Source organism: Sorex fumeus, unplaced genomic scaffold (assembly GCF_029834395.1).
Source record: "Sorex fumeus unplaced genomic scaffold, SorFum_2.1 ptg000128l, whole genome shotgun sequence".
Taxonomy (NCBI): Eukaryota; Metazoa; Chordata; class Mammalia; order Eulipotyphla; family Soricidae; genus Sorex; species Sorex fumeus.
Window position 1 is genome coordinate 6600723 of NW_026606185.1, and position 9874 is coordinate 6610596.

Here is a 9874-nt window from a genome sequence, read left to right on the forward strand (position 1 = left end):
GTATTGTGATGCTTTATTTGGCTTTTTATTTTCAACTGTGCTGGTATTTTCACTGATGGTGCAAAACTGATGTAGGCAACTTTATTGGCATATTGATTAAGAGTCGAAAGCCTGATCATCAATCTGTACTACTAATTTTATTATTCATTATCTCACTTGTATTTGGGGGAAAATGCAAAAATAGATAATCATATTAAATCTTGGGCTTTAATGTTGTATATGCCTCAGGGAATTATTATTGTTACAGGCTGAACTTCAACTTTTTATGAAATATTATCTTACCTGCAAAATTAACTAGCAAGCAGACTAACAACTTTGTACATATTTTCACTAAATTTAACACAATGAGATTATTAGTTGGTGGCATTTGTTGTAATGATAAAATATGAGTTTTCAATTGATAATTGGAATTTGAAAAAATGTGCTTGTGTCTTTTTAATCTTGATACATTCAATCCACTAAAACACTTTCCAGGTGACATTTCTAGGGGTGCTAACAAATTTTACTTTATAAAAAAATCTACATATGGAAGACTGGCATGACTTGAATTAATGTTTTATGTGGCCAACGTTTAAGGTAAAGGTAAAGGTAAGGTAAAGGCCCTCCCGTTGATCGTCGATTTGCTCGAGCGGGCCCAGTAACGTCTCCATTGGAGACTTTGTTGTTACTGTGTCTGGCATATCGAATACTCTCGGTAGCTTGCCGGGCTCTCCGAGTAGCTTGCCGGGCTCTCCGATATTCACAAATTTAAAAATTACAAATGAGAGGGGCTGGAGCAATACCACAGCAGGTAGGGCGCTTGTCTTGCACGCAGCCAACCCGGAATTGATTCCTAGCATCCCATATGGTCCCCTGGGTGCCGTCAGGAGTAATTCCTGAGTGCAGAGCCAGGAATGGCCCCTGTGAATCACCAGGTGTGACCCAAAAAGAAAAAAAAAATTACAAATGAGGAAAGATTCATACAGATGTGTATTTAGCAATACAGTTTAATAAATAATGGAAACCTGACATTATGACTATAAGATATCACTACTCCTTGGGGTCGGAGGTAAAGGTGCTTATCTGTGTGGAACCTCTTAACAAGAACTCCAAAGTCAACATAGACCCTTGGGTAAAATTAGATTAATTTAGACAATGAGGGTGGGACATGTTCACCTAGACAGAAAATAAATAGGAGTTTAAGATGACTTCAATGCTATTTATTTAAAATGTTTTTTGATTGTTTATCACCCTGTGGCCATGGTTATGTAAATAACCCAGTCTTTGCTGTTAAGGTATCCACTGACAGTTCTTAATGTACCTGATAGCATAAACAACAGATCAGTATCTGGAGCCAGGGCAACAACACAGGGAACAAAAATTGTATTCCATGGAAGGGCCAGTTTATCTCCTTGTTCTGGGCTGCTAGAGTTAGCTTGCAATCTGGATACTGTGTCTGATTTGTTCTTTGCTACTGAACTCTATGGTTGGGATTTTAGCTGTGATCACAACATTTATCTTGCACACAGCTGAGCCAGGTTCAATCCTAAGGATTAGTATGATCCTCTGAGCTCCACCAGGAGTAATCCCTGAGAACAGAGCCAGACTGCAACCTGAGCATCAGTGGGCATGGTACCCCCAAAAAACAAAATGAAATAACAAAAGGAATGAGTGCTTTCTGAATACTGTAGCATGATAGAAGAATAACGGTTATCTGAAAATGTTATTGGTATGATCTCCATTTTCATCTGTGTGTGATTTCTTTTTCCCTTTTTTTTCAAAAATTACATATATTCTGGTATCTTACTTAATGCCTCAGTAATATAAACTGATACACTGATATCAGTATGTATCTGATATTCTACCTGGCTGGTCTATCTGGTGGTGACAGTGGTGTGTTGAAGCCTCCCACTACTACTGTGTTTCTGCCTGTGTAATTTTTAAAGTTTGTGAGCAAAATAGATTGCTGATCATACATTTGGTTTATATATGTTGACTTGAACTAATGCTTCTTAATCCATTATTCCCTTAACCAATAAATATTGCCCTTTCCTATTTCTAATTAAATTCCTTAGATAGAATTTAATTTGGTCTGATATAAGCGTGTATTCCCCAGTCATGTGTTCTTTTTAAAAAACATTTACCACTAACTGTTATCTTTTATTCTGAACTCATATCTATGCTGTGACAGGAGATGTGTTTACTGTAAGAGGAAAACATAAGAACCTGTTTCCTGGCCCATGAAGATGCTATATGCCTTTTGATGGGAGAATTTAATCCATTTATATTCAGAAATACTGTGGATCTAATACTAATATTAAAATATTATCAAAGCATATTATAAATATTCTTCCTTCCAATCTAAATAAGAACTTTACAGGGTAGTAAATTTTAAGTTGTTTTTTTCTTTTAATATACTCTGTACTTTGTGTACATAAATTCATCACTTCATCACTTGAACACTTAACATTGCATTACTCATCAATTTGCTCGAGCGGGTGCCAGTAATGTCTCCATTCATCCTGTCACATGCTAGTGTAGCCCAGAGCATCTGCTCGCTCCAGGAACATGAAGAGCCTCAAACTGATCCTTCAGGGGCTTGATAAAGAAGTCTGACCACCTTTTAGTTGTGCGGCCACACGATCTTCTGACATCACGTGGAATCCAGTTGGTATTGGCTCTAGTCCAACGTTCATCTCCAAATCTAGCCCATCTGATTTTTGATGCCTTGGCAAACAAGACAGCATCTCTGATTCTTGATCATTGACAGAGGTACTCTGGATTCTTTCTCTCATTTAAGTGAAGCATACTCCAAGCACAGCTCTTTCAATTCCTCTTTGGGAATTAAAATTCTCATCCTGTTTTCGTAGGGCCTGTTTTCCTGAAATTCCATTCTCATCCTGTTTTCGTAGGGCCCAGGTCTCTAAGGCATATGTTAATACAGGAAGAACAGTGGAATCAAAGAGAGGTGCCCGGAGCCAGAGGTTATTCATCCCCTTAGATATTTCTTTGATGCTCTTGAGTGTGTCCCAAGCTGCTTTCTTCCTTCTGCATAACTCAGATGCCAGGTCATTCATCATGTTGAGTTCTCGACCTACGTATGCATAACTGTTGCATTCGGAGATATTCATTCCATTGAGAGCGAATGGAACATCAGGAACGAGACGGTTTCTCATAAACATTGTCTTGTGGGATTCAGCTGTAGTCTGACCTTTCCATACTCAAGGGCGAAGTCAGACAGCATTTGTGTCACTTGGCTAATGTTTGGTATTATTAGAACGATGTCATCAGTGAAGTGGAGGTGGTGTAGTTGCCAACCATCTATCTTCAATACTATTTGAAAATTTTATTTTACTATCATAGTGCTTTAATAAAATAAAATTTGGAAAAAATATAAAATGGGAAAAGAGTGACTTTTCTGATAGTAATTGGTGTTGACCATACCCCATCCTCTTGTGTTGGGAGAAAAGCCCCTTTTAGTCTGCTTTGACGTGAATCCTGTTGCAATGTATATTTACGATCACAGCTCAATGCTACAGGGAAGGACAGGGTGTTTCTGGCAGATATGCGGAGACAGTTTAACCACTGTAATCACACAGGGAAGGTATGACCCTATCTATAGAAAACACATCGGTTCTAACCACAGTGAGTATGTGACCCTTCGCTTGCATCTCTCCCCATTTGCTTAGCCTATATAAGTTGTACTGATTGTCCAATAAAGTCAGAATTGCTTGATGGGATCTTTGCCATCAAGTGTGCTCATTTCTCGATTGAGGAGGTGGCACAGGGAATGCACTTTTCCCCAGACCCCTCTGCGTACAGGAAGGGTAGACAGGGCCCAGGGCCCTGAACAGTGGCCTCTTGCTGCACGAGGGAGAGCACTGAACAGAGGCCAGAAGAAGGACATCCCAACACTCGGGTTGTATTTGATACATTTCTCTAATATGGATATCTCACTATAAAATTGTATTTCTTGAAATGAAAAATGCATTTATCTAATACCAGGTGATGATGAACACTTCTTTATATGCTTGTTGAATGTCTGCATGTCACGTTCAATGAAGTGTGTTCATCTCTTCTTCCCATATTTTAATGTTTGCTTTTGTTGAGCTTTGTGAATGTGTTAAATATATTGAATAGTATTCATTTATAAATGAAAATGGCATTCTGCCATAGAAAATACATCAAGTAGGATATATTTTAATTTTGATATTATTTTCCTATATTCTTCACATTACTTGTTTCATGGGCTGGAGGAATAGCACAGCGGTTAGGGTGTTTGCCTTGCATGCAGTCAGCCTGGCTGACCAGCATTAGATTTCTCCATCCCTCTTGGAGAGCCCGGCAAGCTACTGCGATTATTTCGCTCGCACAGCAAAGCCTGGCAAGCTACCCTGACGTATTCGATGTGCCAAACACAGTAACAACAAGTCTCACAATGGAGACTTACTGAACCCACTCGAGTAAATCAATGAACAACAGGAAGACTGTGCAAGTGCAGTGCATTATTTTGTTTCATGTATTATTTTGTTTTCTTGTCACAGAGGGTGATCATTTAAGACATCTTTAAGGTCAATACTCTGGAAACAGCTTACATTTTTCTTGATGTATTTTATAGACTCTAACCTAATATGAAGATAATTATATTTAACATTGAATTAACTTTTTATAAATGGTGAGATAGAAGTCAAATGTGAAATTATTGCATATGTTTATATGGTTTTCCTGATGCCATATGTTGATAAATGTTTTCTACATCTAATTGTCCATACATCTGAGAAGGACTAGAGCAATAGCACAGTGGGTAGGGCATTTGCCTTGCACATGAATGACTCAGGTTCGATTCCTCTGTCCTTCTTGGAGAGCCCGGCAAGCTACAAAGAGTATTCCGCCTGCACGGCAGAGCCTAACAAGCTATTCATGACATATTTGATATGCCAAAAAACAGCAACAAGTCTCACAATAGAGACTGGTGCCCGCTCAAGCAAATCGATGAACAATGGGAGGGCAGTATAATACAGTACAGTACATCTGAGAATGTATATTGGGCACAGTCTATTTAATTGTACTGAAAGTCATTTATTTCAATACCAATCTGTTTTGATTACTGTAGTTTTATAGTAGAATTTGAAGACTGTGAATACACTTTCCATCTTTTTCTCAAAATTTCTCTGGCTATTTTGGGTGCTTTAGGATTCCACAGAAATTTTAGTTGTATGTTTTATGCCCCTAAAGAGAGCCATTAAGATTTAGATATGGATTGTATTCAATTTATATAATGTTTTTGGTGGTATAGTTCACAGTCATGGTCACGGTCCTCCCGTTGTTTATCGATTTGCTTGAGTGGGCCCAGTAATATCTCCATCATGAGACCTGTTGTTACTGTGTTTGGCATATCGAGTATGTCACGGGTAGCTTGCCAGGCTCTACCATGTGGGCGAGATACTCTCGGTAGCTTGCCGGGGTCTCCAAGAGGGGCGGAGGAATCGAACTCAAGTCGGCCATGTTGGCTGCGTGCAAGGCAAACGCCCTACCGCTGTGCTATCGCTTGTATGTGTCTTAAAATATGTCTTAAAATGTGTCCATTTTTCCTGAGTTTGCCAATTTAGTACCATTAAGTTGTTAGTAACCTCAGGGTCTATTGCAGTTTGTCATTTTTCTATCATCAGTGATCTAATTTATAAAAAGCTCTCTTACTTTTTTGCCCTTACAGGTATAGCCATATAGCCAAGGATTTGTCAATATTTTTTAACTTAAAATAAAATAGTAGCTCCAATAGAGAGAGAGATGGTACAGAGGGTAAAGTACCTGTTGTACATGAAAAGGACCTTGCTTCCCCAACCACTGCCAGGCCTTCCTCCTGAGCATTGAGCCCAAAAGACTGCCTGGTGTGGTTCGACTCTACCTCACACCCAAATCAATAAATAAATTAAATAAACAGCTCCTGGCTTTATGCATCCTTTACATTGTTCTCATAATTCCCATATTATTTATTTCACCTCTTAATTTTAAATTTTCTTTTCTTTTGCATGATTAAGTTTTGTTCGTCATTTATTTTCTAGCTCCTAAAATCTAAAGATGTGTTATTTATTTAAACTTTATCTTCTTCCCTGATATACCACTCTATTGCTCTATATTTTACTTTGAGTAATGCTTTCTCTGTATCCTAAATATTCGGATATTTTTTGTTATCATTCTCATTTATTTCAAGTAGTATTTGATTTCTTCTTTGTTTTTATCTTTGATACACTGACTTTTTTAATAGCATGTTTTTTAACTTCTGATTGAGCTTTTCCCTGCCTTTCTTACATAATTAACTTCTGCATTTATATGCTGTGGTATGAGAAGATTTTTAAAATCATATCTTTCTTCTTGAGTTATGGATGTTCACATTGTTCTAACATGCGAATAATCTCAGAGATGGCAACATGTATACAGGAGAAGAATGAGATTTTTCTTTTGAGCAGTGGAGTCTGTCTATCTCCACTGCACCCAATTCTTCCAATTCTTCATTTAGAGCTCTTGTTTCAAAATTGATTTTCTGTCTAGTTGATCTGTGTGGCAATTTAGCACAATAAAACCAATCAGGGCCGAAGCGATAGTATAGAAGGTAGGGCATTTGCCTCGCACGTGGCCAACTGGGATCAATCTTCAGCATCCTACATGGTCCCTTGAGCCCCTCAGGAGTAATTCCTGGGTGTAGAGTTAGGGATAATCCCTGAGCATCACTTGGTATAACACAAAAAAAGCAAAAAAAAAAAAAAAAGGCCAATCAGATTGACACCTTTGACTTGTGTTATTAGGGACACTTACAAAAAAATGTGACAGATGGATTCCTTGGCACGTGCAGGTTCCAAATTAGCCTCAAAAGTCAGAAAAAGGAAATAGTCTGACCATTTATTGAACACAAATCTGCTACCCCATACTGGCTCCAGTCACATGAGAATCACATCAGTGGCCTGGTAATTTCCTGTTTTATTATAACTTGGCCACAAGTTTGCTACTCTCAAATTAGTCTCTTCTGGCCTGCTTTTACTCAGGGGACTATCTTACCTTGACATTGGATTTATTATTAAGGGAATGATTTACCACAGGTTTGTTGAATGTCAAGATTACACTGTTAAAACATTCCATCACTATTGTTATGTCACCAATAAATCTCTTCAGTTAAATTTCTGGTTTCATTGAGAATTTTGGTTTCCTTGGTTTAGGCATATGTGTTAAACCTTCTTGATCAATTGATCCCCTTATCAGTATATCCCTATCTCTAATTATTTCTTTTAGTTTCAGTGTAGACTGGCCTGACAAAAGTATAGCCATCCCTGATATTTTTCACTTTACTTAGTAATATTCAGTAAAGTACATGGTTGTTTACAAAACTTGCACTCTGAACCTGTGTTTATCATGAAACGTCAAATCTGTCTCTGTTGAGACATTGGACTTAGTTTCCCAATCTATCCAAAGTGGTGCACTTCACTTTATTATTTAATGATGTATTTAGGGGATTGCGACAAAATGACAGAATATCCTGTGACAGCAACAGAATGTACTGAAAATTTTTAAAAAATGGATTAATTAAAGAATCATGTGTGAGACCCTGTTAAACAGGGTATAGAGTTGCTGCTACAATGAGTAGAATTTTGGGACACTGCCAGAAGAAAAAATTCACCAAAAAACAATAAACTGCATTTTAGAAGAGAACTCTCAGACACAGTTCCTTCCACTTTTTGTAGCTTTACCACTTTGTTTTCTTCCTCTGCCCACAATTGATTTCTAATAGCTGGTCGGCCTAATCTCATGTTTTTTTTTTAAAATCTGTGAACCCTTGGAAAATTTTGGGGGTTTCCATGGGTCCTTAGGACCTCTATCTGAGAAATTTTATTCTAAGCTGAGCAGCCTTTCCTTAAGAAAGAAGTTTGAGCAACACACAGTTGCCAGGAAACGGATTCTACAGATAGAAAGATTGTTCTAGGAAATAGAATGGGCAAAGTTTTAACAAAGCACCTGACATCACAACTCTACTGTCCTTTCTTTAAAAACTGAGACAGAAATCAAGGAAGTAAAAAAGGGATACAAATAAACAGACACTATCTCAGGGACCTGCCTCTTTCTAGCTTGCTGGATGAAGCCATTTTTTTAAAACCTCTGTGAGTAAAAAGTTCCTGAAGGGAAATTTCTGATGTGAACTATACCTGCCAAAACAACAACAACAAACAGCAAATTTACCTAGAGACAGAGTAGATTGCCTGAATCTAGACAAACAGACATGGCTGTTTTCATAACATAGCTGACTGCTACCAGGTAGGTCATGGGTTTGTCCTCTCTTCCCCAGAGCATCAAGGGTGACGGGGCACCTCACACATGGCCTCTGTCTCCATTCCTGCTCTAGAAGGCACTCTCTGTGACTAAAGGACTGTCTCCTCGGAAGCCCACTGTTCACACCTACACACATGGGTGTATAATCACTGCAGAAGAGTGTGGGTGTCACTAGTTACTGGGAACCTGGACCTTCTTATTTCTTCTTGGGTCCTCTAAATATTAGTTCACTTGTGACTCTGGAAACTAGTGGATTTTAAAGCCAGATCACCTGCCAAGTGTGTACAAATGTGGCAACAGCAGCAACTGGACATTGAAAACCTTTAACTCCAGGTTTCTGTCTCTGAAAGCCTTCTAACTGTGACACAAATTCCCTCCTGAAAGTCAAACTTGTGTGTACAGTATTAAACTGACATGTTTGGTCTTGTCGCCAGTCTGTCACTGGCAAACTGTCACTCCCCACATCTGTCTGAAATGGTGCACTGGCACTAAGGAAACCATATCACAAACATTTTATTTCTACATAAATCTACTTTAATGTGTTGCCACAGGCCTTGCCAAACACTCTCATTATCACACCATTGACACTAGCAGGCCAGCTGGACCTTGGCACAAACATTTCTATGAGAGCATCACATACTCAGGTCAACTGAAAGATTCACAGCTTTACTCAGCGCTGCAGTGATTTTTGGTTACTTGTGATCATAACCTCTAGTTACTGCTCGGATGTGCTTGATTTAGAAAATCATAATCACTACCAGGCATGAGAAAACATAAACACTGCATTGCTGTTAAGGCCCAATAAGCTTTGGTGCAAAATCTGCTGCAGGACACTTGTGAATGATTGCCAGTTGTCATCCAGCACTACACAAAGTCACTTCTTGGAATCTGTGACCATCTATCCCAAATCACCACCAAGACCTGCTCTAACATGGACCATCATCCCTGGCACTTGCATAAGAAAGAAATAGAGAAATACACTCACATCAATGGATAAATTAATATGTTTAGGAAGGACATAAAGAATATCACTATCTTCTAAAGGACTCAGTAAAGATGTAAAGCAATAATTCTAATATACTAATTGAAATAAATAAGTCAATGAAAGTGAACTACAGAAAAAATGTATAAAAATTATAATAGGCGTCACTGAACTTAAGAATTTAGTGCCTTAACTAAAGTACACACTTAGCCTGTAACAAAAAAACAGAAGCTGAAGGTAGAAGCAATGACTTCTAGTACAAGTTAGAGGAAATCATATAAAGAGAATTATTTTTAAAATGAAGAAAATGTATGATATTTATTGATAAGACCACATCAAAAGAACAACCTGCATATCATAGCAATTCTAGAAGAAAAGAGACAGTGGAGAGATATCTATGTTGAGAAAATAGTGAAGCATTTTCTTCTTTCTCTTTCTGCTAGGTCTTTGTTTATCTCTATTTGGATTTTACCATTTTATTTGGAGTATGTCTTGTTTTTTGCCTACTTGCATTTATTTAACTGGGGATTATTTGAATTTACTTTATATGAGTGTTTATCTCTTTTCTCAGATTGGTGAAGTTCAAATATAAATATT